The following is a 13,837-nucleotide window of genomic DNA, read 5'->3' on the forward strand; positions in this document are numbered from 1 at the left end:
CTGCATTTCGCGCCGATGCGTTACCCAGACAGCACTGCGTCTGCCTCTTTTCGGGATGGAGGCATGGCGGACGCGCTTAAACACGCATGCGTCAAAGCAACGGCGGACGCGCTTAAACACGCATGCGTCAAAGCAACGCAGCGCGGCGCGCATCTTCGTGTACATGACAAGACCAGCGCCTAGCGGGGCGACGCTGGCATAAAGTGACAAAATGAACGCATGTTAGCACGTGCGCCACGTTACGTCAAAATGTATTAGCATCCTGACTGTGGAATGTAGTCATGTTCTCACATGACACGCATCTCATGATTATCATCTATGCACCATCACATACTTTAGCCATCCATTGACGTCACGTAATACAAAACTTGGCAAATGTGAAGCTAGCGAAATAGCCGCCAGCGCATCATGAGCGTGGCTTGTAGTCATAATGGTACATGACACTCATCTCATGATTATCATGCTTGCACCAGTCACACACCTCCATCATCCATTGACGTACCGTAATACAAGATTTGGTATATGTGACGCTAGCGAAACAGCCGTGAACGCATTATGAGCGTTGCATGCAGCCATGTTGTTACAAGACACGCATGTCATAAATATCATGTTTGCACCAGTATCATGCCTTCGTCATCCTTTCACGACCCGTAATACCAAATTTGGTATATGTGACGCTAGTGAAACGGGCGTGAGCGCATCATGAGCGTGCCATCTAGTCATGTTGTTACATGACACGCACGTCATGGTTATCATGTTTGCACTAGTATCATGCCTTCGTCATCCTTTAACGTCCCGTAATACCAAATTCGGTATATGTGACGCTAGTGAAGCGGCCGCGATGGCATCATGAGCGTGGCGTGTAGTCATGTTGGTACATGACACGCATGTCAATATTTTCATGTTAGCGTCGGTCGCTTGTGTTCGGCAAGCAATCATGTCATACCGTACCAGTTTTGCAACATGTAATGTGAAGTAAACCACCGCAAGAGCTGAAGGACAATGAAATCTAAATCTTGACATTCATGACACACATGCCATTTTTTTCATGTTATGACTAATCATATATGTTCTCTATACAGTAATGTTATGCCATACCAAGTTTGGTATCGATACCATTATCGGAACGGCCAGGAGAGCTAAAAGTCGTAGGCGGCTACATAGATAGAAAGATAGATAATCTCAGTCGCTGAAGTTCGCTAAGAAATGCTTGGCATTTAATAATAATAATAATAATAATAATAATAATAATAATAATAATAATATTAATATTACCTTGTTTGGTATCCGAAACCATGATACGATTGCCAGCCGCACAGTAGCTAGCGGGGGGCTCGGGAAATTTCAACCATATGTTGTTATTTTGCCGTGCACTGGAATCGCATAGTACAGGAGTATTTATCATTTATACTCTATCAAAATGGAACCGTCGCGACATTCGCGTATGGAGCCGAGCTTTATAGCCCCTGTTCTACCACTGCCGCTTAGTAAAATGCCTCTCTTAGAGTCATACATCAACTGATGCATTCCATGTAGGCACTCCTCACCCATAGCGTGGCGCAGAGCTGGGCAAAGATACATTGAAGTTGTATCGCGATACGATACAAGATATTCGGGCAATGTGTATTTAAATGCAGATGCACGAAACGTCAGGAATGGTTGCTTCTGATACGACACTTGCCAATCGTACCGTTCGATACTTCCATACTTTTGCCAATTTTGTAGTAAAGATCTATATCAGGTGTCTCAAACACGAGGCTCACGAGCCATATGTGGCGCGAACTCTCACGGCCTGCGGCCCATACATGACTATCTTTATCTCACTTTTCCCCCCCTTATGAGCACCTTGGTGAGCTAGACGGACATCACTGGTTTAAAGATCTATTTTCTTGAAACACCCCATGGGGTACTGATGTGTTGAGTCATAACCAGAAAACAAACAAAAAAATCATAACCAGTCATAACCAGAAAACATCATACCTATGGAGTGAATGACGATGAGTGGGGCGACGCATCTGTCAGTCTGTGCGCTCTTCCATCCATCCGTTCGTTCTTGCTTCCGTCCATCCGTGCATTCATTCATGCGTCCGTCCATCCATCTTTGCAATCATTCATCCATCGGTCCGTCCGTGCATCCGGCTGTGTGTTCGTTCATCCGTCTGAGTGTCCACCCATCCGTCCGTCTGCCTGTCTGTCTGTCCATCCGTCCGTCTATCTACTGAAAACTCCAAGTAGCGCCATCTCGCATCGTTTCATCGCGATCAAAGTCACGTGATCATCTCTCCTTCCCCTGTGGCACGTACCCGCACTCTCAGGTATGTGCCACCGGCGGTTACGCTCAACAACAACGGAGGGATGCAACTGTGATTGTAGTTAAGACATTTTAAATACACAACATAGTTAAGTCCCTCGTATTCTAAAATATCGCTTCGTATGCGGAACTTTCTGTCTCTCTTGCTCAAAAAAATGCAATTTTCTTTCCCAGAAAGCTCATTGGAATTTGTTTCGTTAGTCAACATGACAGTTCTTTATACGTCGCAGTGTAAGTGGTTTTCGCGTGTAACGTTTGTAATTCGTGCGTGTCGCTGTTGTGATTGCCGACCAGCTAGTGGGTTGCAATCTACTTACGCGAGAGCCAATTGGAAGTCTCCAAACAATGGTGCAAATACCATTATGCAGATACTTTGTCCGTAAGCACAATACACCGTTTTCTATGCACCACATCTGATGACGTGGGTGGTTCAGCAAGAACACTTGCAGTAATATTTTTGTGACACTTCGTGTTCACATAGAGGACATAAAACTGCAGTAATTTTTCTCTTGAACTTATAATATTATTCAACAAATTTATATCGAATGACTTCACTCTGGTGCTTATTGCTACTCACAGCAATGACGGAAGGACTCCCTGTCGAATCGATTATGTGGTCATCCTGGCGGTGTCACCAAAGTATATGTAAACTGCCCGGTAGCTTCCATATAAGCACCTGTATACATTAATCAGCGGCTCGTTGGCACCATCACCGTCTCGGTATGCAAGCGACAACTAAAGAAAAATAAAATAAATCACAGCATGTCCATGGAGGGATGAATGATGAGTCGGGCGAAGCATCCATCAGTTCGTCCGTGCTTCCATTCACACGTTCGTTCTCACTTCCTTCCGTCCGTGCATCTATACGTGCGTCCATCCATCTGCCCGTGCGTCCATCCGCGCGTCTGTCCGTCTGTGCGTCCATCCGGTCAACCACGCGTCTGTCGATGCGTTCGTCTTTGCGTCCACGCATCTGACTGTGCATCCGTCCGTTCATTCACGCGTCAATCCATTCGTCCGTCTGCTTGTTTGTCTGTCCATCCGCACGTCTGTCTGTCCATGTAATGAAAACTCTAAGTACCGCAATCTCACCTAGTTTCATCGCGATCGTAGTCGCGTGGTCACCTGTTTTTTTTCCCTGTGGCACATACCTTTCTCTCGGGTATGTGCCATCGGCGGTTACGCACAACGACAACGGAGGCCGCACAAGTCACGTTACAAGGAGCTTCGCCCCTAAAGAAGAGAAAAAAATAAAGGACTTCACAACAATAAGTGGTAGCAACGTCGCGCATTTCACCAATATGGAGAAAGTTGGGATTTAAAAAAATCGCTGATTTGATTGATTTGTGAGGTTTAACGTCTCAAAACCACCATATCGCAGGTCGGGTAATTTAGAAGATTTCAAGGTTGCACAGAAAGTACATTCTGCAATGCATAACCAACTGCAGAAGCTTTCACCCAAAAGGTGCCAAGATTTATATGCCTCACTTTTTTCATTTACTTCGGCGCCTCAACTGTGGAACATGGTACGCGCCCTCCGACAGCCAGTAGTCCACTCGAGACCACTAGAGGCTCTAGCGCTGTCTCGAGGAGTTAGCGAACGTGTGATTGCCGAAGAATTTTGCGATCATATACTGAGAAATGGAGAGACCGCACAAACTAGCGAATATATATCCTCAGCAGAATCAGCTTCGGCAGTTGTAACAAAGTTCTCTGCGATCAGTTCATCAGATCTGGATGACAGCTTCACACCAGAGGAGCTCTAATATGTGCTGTCTTCAGTAAAACGAACAAGTTCACCAGGAACAGATGGAGTTACATACGCTGCTCTTGATAATTTGTGCAAAAAAGTAAATTACACTTGTTGGACATCTATAATAAAAGTTGGCAAGAAGAAAAAGTTCCGGAAAGTTGGAAGATATCAAAAGTAGTACCGTCGCTAAAGCCAGGGAAGAGCCCTATGCAGTTGGACTCATTTAGACCGGTTAGTTTGACAAGTTGTTTTTTAAAAGTGATGAAAAAAATTATCAATGAACGAATCTTATGGTAGCAAGACATGAAAAAAATACTACCAGAAAGCATAGCCGGCTTCAGAAGAGGTAGATGCACAATGAACTGCATTCTGGATTTGGTCACAGATGTGGAAAACCAACGAACGCAAGGAAACATCACTGTCGCTGTATTCCTTGATGTCCACGGAGCATACGACATAGTGAGTCACGTTCACGTTCTGGAAGGCCTGGCGTTACAGGGATTCAAGGAAAAGATACTGCGTTGGATTGCTGACTTCCTGAAGCACCGGAAAGTTTTTTGTAGTTACGCAGGAGGGCCCAACGTCAGAACATGTCGTCAACCAAGGAGTGCCACAGGGCAGCGTGCTAAGCCCTACTTTCTTTAATGCAGTCATGGCACAGCTCCCACATAATCTTCCACCTAACAACAGATGTTCAGTATATGCTGATGATATAAGTATATGGACGTCTGGTCCATCGTTTTTGGATGTACAACAAACTCTACAAGAAGTATTAGATTTTGTAGACCGTTTTCTAAAAAAAGAGGTTTGGCACTGAGTCTGGCTAAAACAGCCATACTTACGTTTATATTAAAAAACTGGGAAATATCTAGATTATTCTGCAAAATCAGCCTATTCAAATGGTTAAAACTCATAAATTCTTGGGAGTAATTTTAGACCGGAGACTAACATGGTCGCCTCATGTCCAGTCCCTGGAACAAAAAGTGAATCAAGCCATTCGGATCCTCCGGCATCTCTGCGGAGCCAAATGGGGTGGTACTACAGAGTCGTTATTAGCCTTACATGTTGCCTGGATTAGCCCTACAGGTTGCCTGATAACGCCCAATCGTAACTTACTCGCTGCCTCTGCTGGAAGGACTCCCAGCCTCCACCGAAAGGAGACTTCACTTGTTATTGGCAAGGAGCTTGAGGGTCTGGCTTTACCACGATCAACTTCCAGTGCTTTAGTGTATGCGGAGGCTCGAGAGCCACCTTTGGCAGTACTCCAAACTAAAGAAACATCTCGACATTTATTTAAAATTTTCACGCAACATAAAAGTAATTATTTATCTGGTGCACTAACACAAAGGACGGCAACGAGACTACAGGATATTATATTATCATTTCAAGCAGTAGTATTAGAATTTAAACAACGGAAACATTCAAAACCACCTTGGACGCTGCCATTTCTCAACGTTATCCGTGAAATAGACGGCATAGAGAAGAAAGCAGACATGGCACCTCTAGTAGTGGTACAATTGGTACTTCATCAGCTTCATGTAATGCAGAATGAAAAAACGAAGATATATACAGACAGATCATGCACACAAGAAGCGTCAGCCTGTGCGGTCTTTACACCCGAAGTTTAGAAAAAGAAGATGTACAAATTATCGCACAAATCTTCATCGACGACAGCAGAATTGGTGGCTATCTTTGAAGCAGTTAAGCTTATCTACAAGAATCCTGAACCACGAAAATGGGTAATATGCAGTGATAGCAAACCTGCTCTTCAGCTAATCAGAAATGTGGAATCACCTTACAAAAATGTTGAAATAGCACAATGTATCGCAGAAACTGTGGAGTATGCCTCATCGCAGGGTCACAGCATCGTATTCCAATGGATACCCAGCCACATCGGAATGAAGGGAAATGAAGATGCTGATAGTCTCGCGGAGAAAGCATTGAAGGAAGGGCGGGATTGCGCAATCCCTAAGTCTGGGGCGGATATTCGACATCTTATATCGCAAGGAGCCAACCATTGTTCGATGGAGAAGTTGTTTGAGAGCCCTAAATCAAAGGAAACGGTACTTTATGAAGTTGATCCACACAGAAAATTTTCCATAGTGACAGACCTCCCACAACACCTAGAGACATTGATCCACCGACTTTGATTGGAAGTAGCATACAAAAACAGCTTCCTGCACAAGATACATCGATCCAACTCACCGGAATGCGATTGTGGTCATGCAGAAGAAAATGTTCACCATATTCTTTTGGAGTGCGTTAAATACGCGAATGAAACAGCAAAATTGAAGAACAAATTAGCAAGTTTGGACAGACGGCCCCTCACAATAAAGAAACTACTCGGACCATGGCCTGAGATGCATCTCCAGAAAAAGGCAATAATCTTCCTGACAGACTTTTTAGTGGAGACCAGACTGGACAAGCGCCTATGACTGACAGCCAGAGATGGGTATTATATAAAATGTGGTCATGTATATACTGACATTAGATTAGTAAGGTGTGCGTGTAAGTAGTTTATGACTGTGTGAACTGTGCGAAGAAAACAGTGTATTGGCATGATATTTGAACTGGTTTCAGTGTGCTATTATGTTTTTTCTTTTCCGTATTGCAAACTTTTGGGTACCGTTCTGTATTATTAATTTGTTTTTCGCTGCAGAACATTGTGATATGGAGTAGCCGAGGCAATAGGCACCTCAACCTCTCCACAGCGAAACAGTTAAAACAGACCAGAACAGAAAATGAATATGAAAGACGCCGTAGTGGAGGGCTTCGGAAATTTTGACCACCTGGGGTTCTTTAACGTGCACCCAAATCCGAGCACACGTGCCTACAACAATTGTGCCTCCATCAAAAATGCAGTCGCCACAGCAATCAAAAAAAAGGGGGGGGGGCGGCTCTTTCCTATTGATAAATACGCATTTTTATAGTGACTTCATGGCTCGCCAGCTGTGTGCACGAGGGAGAAGACCAATAAGGAAGATTGAGGAAGAAAGGTTGTTTTATTAGCCAAATATGCTAATAACTTTGCAATATATACTAATAACTTTGCAGATGAAGAAATTGTGATCCAACTGTTAAGAAGCACAATAATGCAATAGTTCCAACACTCACGTTGCCCAGTCGTGACAAACAACTGCAGCAGAAATTCAGCCTTGAGAATATCGCTTTGGAAACCCCAGGGTGCGTTGCTTCTTTCTGAACGTTTCCTATTCACCTTCCCGAAATGCAGGGGCCCGCTGGCAGTGCTCCGACGAAATACGTTGGCAGTCAGGAGCGGCTATCTACATATCTTGTGAGCTATTTCCATTCTGAAATGGCACACCAGTGAACAGACCATAAGCGAATAATTTAATTAGGAAAGGTATGCACGAAAGCACTACGCAAAAATGAGCGATGCCTCGTTGACCCGGCAGTGCACGGAACGAAACACAGAGCAGACTGCCTGGGCCGCCTGCATGCACCCCGCCTCCCCAGTTATGGTGCTTGATCAAAAATTAAACAATGAACCACTTATCCAAGTATCAGATAAATCGTGAAGTAGATATATAAATCACATTGCCATATGTAAATTTCTAAGCATTCCAAAAAGAACTGTCTTGAGCTCTTTGTTTTCTTTATTTGTTTCCTTCTCATTAAGTTGCACTTCGATTTTGTGGAGGATATTGACGTCTGCAGCAATATGGTTTCAACCTACTTTCATTTTAGACTTCATGACCGATATAATTTGAACATGGTATAATTGCTAAAGGGCGAGTTCGATCGCGTTAGAGAATTGGGTAACTGTTGCCAGTTGATTTTTACGAAACCGAAATAAAATTGCTGTTTCACTCTTCGTATGAGATACTGTACGAGTATAAGTGCAGTGTCATGTCATGGAGCTCCTGTGGCCAAGGTGGTTGAAGAACGGTTGCTGGAACCTTTTGGCAGAAGATTGAATGTGGGTACCAGGCTTAGCAGATGTCGGCTAAAGTGGTGGACCGGTATTTTGCCGCGAGATGGTCATTCCGAGTTTGATTATAATCTTCGCCAAGGAGTTCCAAGCGTGAGGATTTATTACCTGCCTGGATCACCGCCAGTGTAACGACGTGGGATCGATGATCAAAGGAAGAATGACAAAATAGGCGTCAGCAGCAGCTGCAGCAACGGCGGTGGCAGCAGCAGCGGCAGCAGCAGCGGCAGCAGCAGCAGCAGCAGCAGCAGCAGCAGCAGCAGCAGTGGCGGTGACGGCGGCGGCGGCGACAGCGGCAGCAGCAGCAGCGGCGGTGGCAGTGGCAGCGGCGGCGGCGGCAGCAGCAGCAGCGGTGGCTGTGCCATAAGCGGCAGCGGCAGCGGCGGCGGCGGCAGCGGCAGCAGCAGCAGCAGCAGCAGCGGCGGCGGCGGTGGCGGCGGCGGCAGCGGCAGCGGCGGCAGCGGTGCCGGCGGCAGCGGCAGTGGCGGTGGCGGCGGTGGCGGCGGCAGCGGCAGTGGTGGCAAGGGCGGCAGCGGCAGCGGCAGTGGCGGCGACGACAGTAGCAGCGGCAGCAGCAGCGGCGGCGGCGGCGGCAGCAGCAGCAGCAGCAACAGCAGCAGCAGCAGAAGAAGAAGAAGAAGAAGACAGCCTGGTGTCAGTGGCACACCCACACTATGGGGATTGGCGGAGAACTAGTATTTACAACGCAATATTAAAATTTTGTTGGCTTACGCCTTTCAAAATGATGAGAGGGATAAAGAAAATTAATAAATATAAGAAATTGACACATAGATATTATGGGTTTATAAATGAATCAGATATATACACAACTATAAACAAAAAATGGACCAATTGGGGAATGAGTAATTTAGCAGCAGTGACATTGTACAGGCTGAATCTCTTCAAACTTTTAATAACGACATCGTCTTTGTCCCTGCAATTGGCTGAGTGTCCTTGAGCTGCTTCTTTGTCGTTGCCACTGAAACGCACGTCAACAATATATGCGTATGCGTGCCCCGCCGTGGTGGTCTAGTGGCTAAGGTACTCAGCTGTTGATCCGCAGGTCGCGGGATTGAATCTTGGCTGCGGCGCCTGCATTTCCGATGAAGGCGGAAACGTTGTTGGCCCGTGTACTCAGATTTGAGTGCACGTTAAAGAACACCAAGTGGACGAAACTTCTGGAGCCCTCCACTACGGTGTCTCTCATATTCATATGCTGGTTTCGGAACGTTAAACCCCACATATCCATAGACCAACAATATATGCGTGCCCGGTAATGATTACTGAAATTGTTTATGCTGTTTGAAGCACAGTTTGTGTCACTTCTGTTCATATGAAGTATTCTACCGTAACAGAGGTGTAACACTGTTTTCGCTACAAAAATTGCATTGTTAGTTTCTTACCATGTGTCTAAAATGGCGCTGTGTAGCTGAAATTGAAACTTTGTGAGGCACTCTCCAAACACGGAGACAGCGAATGTGGCGCCATAAATTCGCAATATACATAAAGAAATTTAGCATGTTCTACATCGCAGGTAAGTTTTATTGTGCTGCAAGAAACATATACTGTGAGAATAACGAAACGATGTTCTACTAAAAATGAAATATAAAGCTTTTGAAGGAGGTTCTGTCACAGCCAAGTTAAAAGAGCAGCATGCGTCTGTGCGGCTTATTTAGTTTGGCTGTGGTTCTCAATACTAACTGCATGTCCAAATCTCTAAGGTGAATGATTTTTTAAAGACTTTTGTTAAACCTTTGTAACACAAAATAAAATTGGTTTCGGACTGTTGTGCAATGCCTCCACTCCCAAGGCTGAAGCACACCATTCTCAAATACATTTAACGCTAGAGGTTTGGATGTCAGTGGTAAATAGCGAGCAGCGATGAACAAAGCCGTGGTAGAGCGAAGTGGAGCGTTGACTTAACGGCCACCTATTTCTGTTATACACAGCTTACACAAAGGTGCGCAATGAATCGCTACCTTTAACCAGCGATGTGAGCGTGAGTTTCTGCCACTAACAGCGTAGTAATTACACGCAAGCTCAGAACTAGTACGCCATATTAGTTGTCATTTAGATTACTTAAGCAACAAGTTAAAGAATTATCAGGTAGCAGATTCTGCCACCATTGACACTGCTGAAGAACATAACGTGAGTGACCATAGGTGGCGCGCACGGGTGCTAGAAAAAGGGGCTTCTTATACGTGAAAAGTAGAACACGTCTACTCATATCAGTTGGAACTTTATTTGCCATAGTTTAAAGAACAGTGCTATGGGCACACTTATTTTAGAAGATGGTGGCGGCGGAGCGCCACTGATGTTCCACTACAAAAGTCACTGTTTCGCCAAAAGGAAGAAGGAATGAATGCAATATAATTAGATTAAAATATCAAGCTAAGAACAGAGCGCACTTCGAAGCGTGTACAACATGCTGTTCAAGCGCCAAATACGAGCGAAAAAACCACACACACGACGAGCACAAACTAACTACGTTCAAAGCTACACTTTAAAGCACGCTGCTGAACACTAAGAAGGACGCACAAAATGTACGTACAGGTATACAAGGACCAGCATGAACTAGCAACTGTCAAAGTTGTTACTTCACAGAGTTTGAACCGAACGAAGCCGCTACAGCGAGCGAGGGGACCTTCATGTGTGCGCTCCGTAACATCAACGCAAGGTTTCCGATGAAAGTTCTCTTTCTTTCCTTTTCCCCTTACGCCGTGAGAAGTAGCAAAATAGAAATCCACTTTCCAGGCCAACCTCTTCCTCTTGTCTTCATTAAACCTTTTCTTCGTCTGCTGATGAAAGCACAAAAAATACAGACAGCCATCATGAGATAAGCGCACGCACACGGGCGACCGTGCCCTGTAGTGATACTTCGCACCTCCTAATGAATAACCATGCCATGGGCGTAGCCAAGGAGGTGTTGGAGTGGTCCACACCTCACCGAAATTCTTGCATTTCGCTTGCGAATATATACATGCAAATATACAAACGCATAAATGGACATGGGTTAACTACGGTTGTACCCTTTCCCCTCCCTACGGAAAGATTTCTGACTTAGCCCCTCAACCATGCGCACACGTATGCACGTAGGCATTTGGCTGCTTTAGCAACCAAGACCACAGATACAGCTGTGATAACTACGAGGATTCGCATTGCAGTGTAAAGGAACTGAAAACACCGCCTACTTGAATTATTTCAGTGGTAAAATGTCATTAATACAGTGCGCGTGAGCACCCAATTAGGTGAACGCGGCTGTTTAAGTTAACCATATGCTATATATTTTCCTTCAGATATCGCTCAAGTGCAAATGAGGTTGATTCGTCGAGCTGTGTGGGTGTGGTAAGTAACATAATTCGCAGTGCTGTTGTTGGAAAGTGAAAATGATACATACAAGAGCTTCTGCAATGGTCTGTAAACTATCGGAAGTCACGGTGTCGCTTAAGACATTGTTTGAGAATATTGTGCCTCTTATAACAAACGTCGTTTGGTCTATTGTTTTGCATAGTTTGCTACGGAGTAGCTAGTTAAAATTTAGAGCTTTCATCATCATCATCATCATCATCATCATCAGCCTGACTACGTCCACTGCAGGACAAAGGCCTCTCCCATGATCCGCCAGTTAACCTGATCCTGTGCTTGCTGCTGCCAATTTATACCCGCAAACTTCTTAATCTCATCTGCCCACCTAACCTTCTGTCTCCCCCTAACCCGCTTCCCTTCTCTGGGAATCCAGTTAGTTACCCTTAATGACCAGCGGTTCATAGGTCGTGCTTAAGGAAGCCCGCAAAGTGCATGTGAATTATATAAGGACTCAGATAATGTACGTACCTTTAATTCCTTGATTGAACGCGTTCACAGTTACAAACATCCGCAGTTACGCGCTGTGACGTGTAAATAGCGCGAAAACGTCGGTGCGGAACGCGGCGCACGGAGGGACGACAATGAAGAGGGAGGGGGTGTGGTAGAACTAGGTGCGATCGTATTGCCGACCTGTGTTAGTGTTTGGCTGCATTTATTTTTGTGCTGCACCCAGCCTACATGCTTCAGGCGCTCATTCTATCGGAAATAGAGGCTTCGCAGCTCTGCTTGGGACTTCCAAAGTATACTGCAAATGCAGTGTTATACCTAGAAGCGCCGATGTCACCCCTTTTATGTCGCTTCAAGATACGTGCTGTGAAGACTTTTCTACGATCATATAAGTAATCTTCAAGCCTGATCAAATTATTTTTACTTCCAATGTTAAAATACTTTTCTCCGCGCATTGACCCAGATTTCACAAACCACAAATAGTATTTGTTTCATCGTTACTTGAGCCTCTGAATGTAATGGTTCGTGATGTGCTTCCTTTACCAGCGGAACAAACGTCTCCAGAAATTGTATACAATGATATCTTCCCAAATCACACTAAGCTATTACCTATTGTTATTTTAAATGGTATGTTGCAGGAACATTTAAGTACTCTGCCAACGAATGTAAATATAGCAACGAACGCATCGCAATCAGAAAAGAAAACACGCATCAGAATGTATTACCCAGTACATGATTGATTTTTTGCACGGCGCTTACGAGATATGCTTCCTGTCTTTCTAGCTGAATTAATGGCAGTAAAGTTCGCTTCGTGCAAGTTAAATACTCTAATTCCAGTCGTAGCAATCATGACTGCCTCATCATCTGGGTGCTCTTCTCTATTCACATTCGGTCGCTCACCATTACTGAATCTTATTTAAATTAGTGGGTTCTGTCAAAGTTTTTTTATTCAGAATTTATTCAAGACAATTTACAATTGTCTTAGGAGACGCAGCAAAAGACCGGAAAGGTGTCTGACTACGCTGCATCACCCAGACAGCCGTCGCGACAGTGCGTGATGTATTTCACAATTTACCATAACCGCAATAGCACTTATATGGTGCATTAGAAGATATTGAATCTGCTCTTTTAGATTTGAGAGGAATAAAATAGTGAATACACAAGCAACAAGGCAGTTGTAGAAATGTGGCAGTATCTGTTGAAAAAATGGATTCTCCTATATGCATTGCAGAGCATATAACAACAGGTCAGTACATAACTGATCACTACAATTTAAAACTCAGAAAACAGTAATTCTTTTATTTGCTTTTTGAACTGAGTTGGAGAAATTTTATTTTGCAGTAGCTTTATTATACCAGGGTACTCGTTTAAAATGTCTGCTATTAATGTTGTGAATTTTCGTAAGCCGTAGTTTGTGCATGATCGGGATTTTACAATTTTATTTTTATGGAGTTCAAAAGGAGTTTTAACGAAGTGATATTTTTAAATTCATTTTATTATTTGTTTATTAGCGCATAACTTCCAGTGGCAACCTTACTTTAATTAGATGCTTTATCAACAACATCTTATAGTAGCTGAAATGTGGAGTTGTACTCAAAGCATGTGGTATGTTTCCAAGTGTCCGTATTTCCCCCTTTTGCAACTATAAAAGTGAACTTCTTCTCAGCGGTTGTAGATCACACTAGAGATGTCTATGTGAGGCGCGACTATATAAGTGCATAGTAAAGCTGATGTTTCGCGTCTAGTGGAAGAAAGTGTCTTAGTTTATTTCCCAACCCAATTGTTTTACAGACATTACTCCTCAATGAATCCACATGTGGTGTCCACAAAATATTCCAGTGAAATATGACCCCTAAAACTCTGATTGTTGTTATCTGTTTTAGAGATGTTTCCTGAAATATCAGTGGTGGGGTTTGTTGATATGCCTTTTGTTTGGTTTTAAAGAAGACGACTTTTGTTTTCTTCATATCAAGTTGAAATTTCTCAGCATCCAACCAAAAGTCAAGTT

At 44.1% G+C, this 13,837-nt stretch overlaps 1 long non-coding RNA gene across 1 annotated transcript in view; it reads left to right on the forward strand.

Moving 5' to 3' along the window:
- Nucleotides 1-13,837, forward strand: part of LOC142774485 (uncharacterized) — a 95,746-nt gene that overhangs the window by 12,960 nt on the left and 68,949 nt on the right. The window contains exon 2 of the long non-coding RNA XR_012886414.1: nt 11,313-11,361. This is a non-coding gene — a long non-coding RNA (uncharacterized LOC142774485). The remainder of the gene's footprint in view (nt 1-11,312; nt 11,362-13,837) is intronic.

Source organism: Rhipicephalus microplus, chromosome 10 (genome assembly GCF_043290135.1).
Source record: "Rhipicephalus microplus isolate Deutch F79 chromosome 10, USDA_Rmic, whole genome shotgun sequence".
Classification (NCBI taxonomy): Eukaryota; Metazoa; Arthropoda; class Arachnida; order Ixodida; family Ixodidae; genus Rhipicephalus; species Rhipicephalus microplus.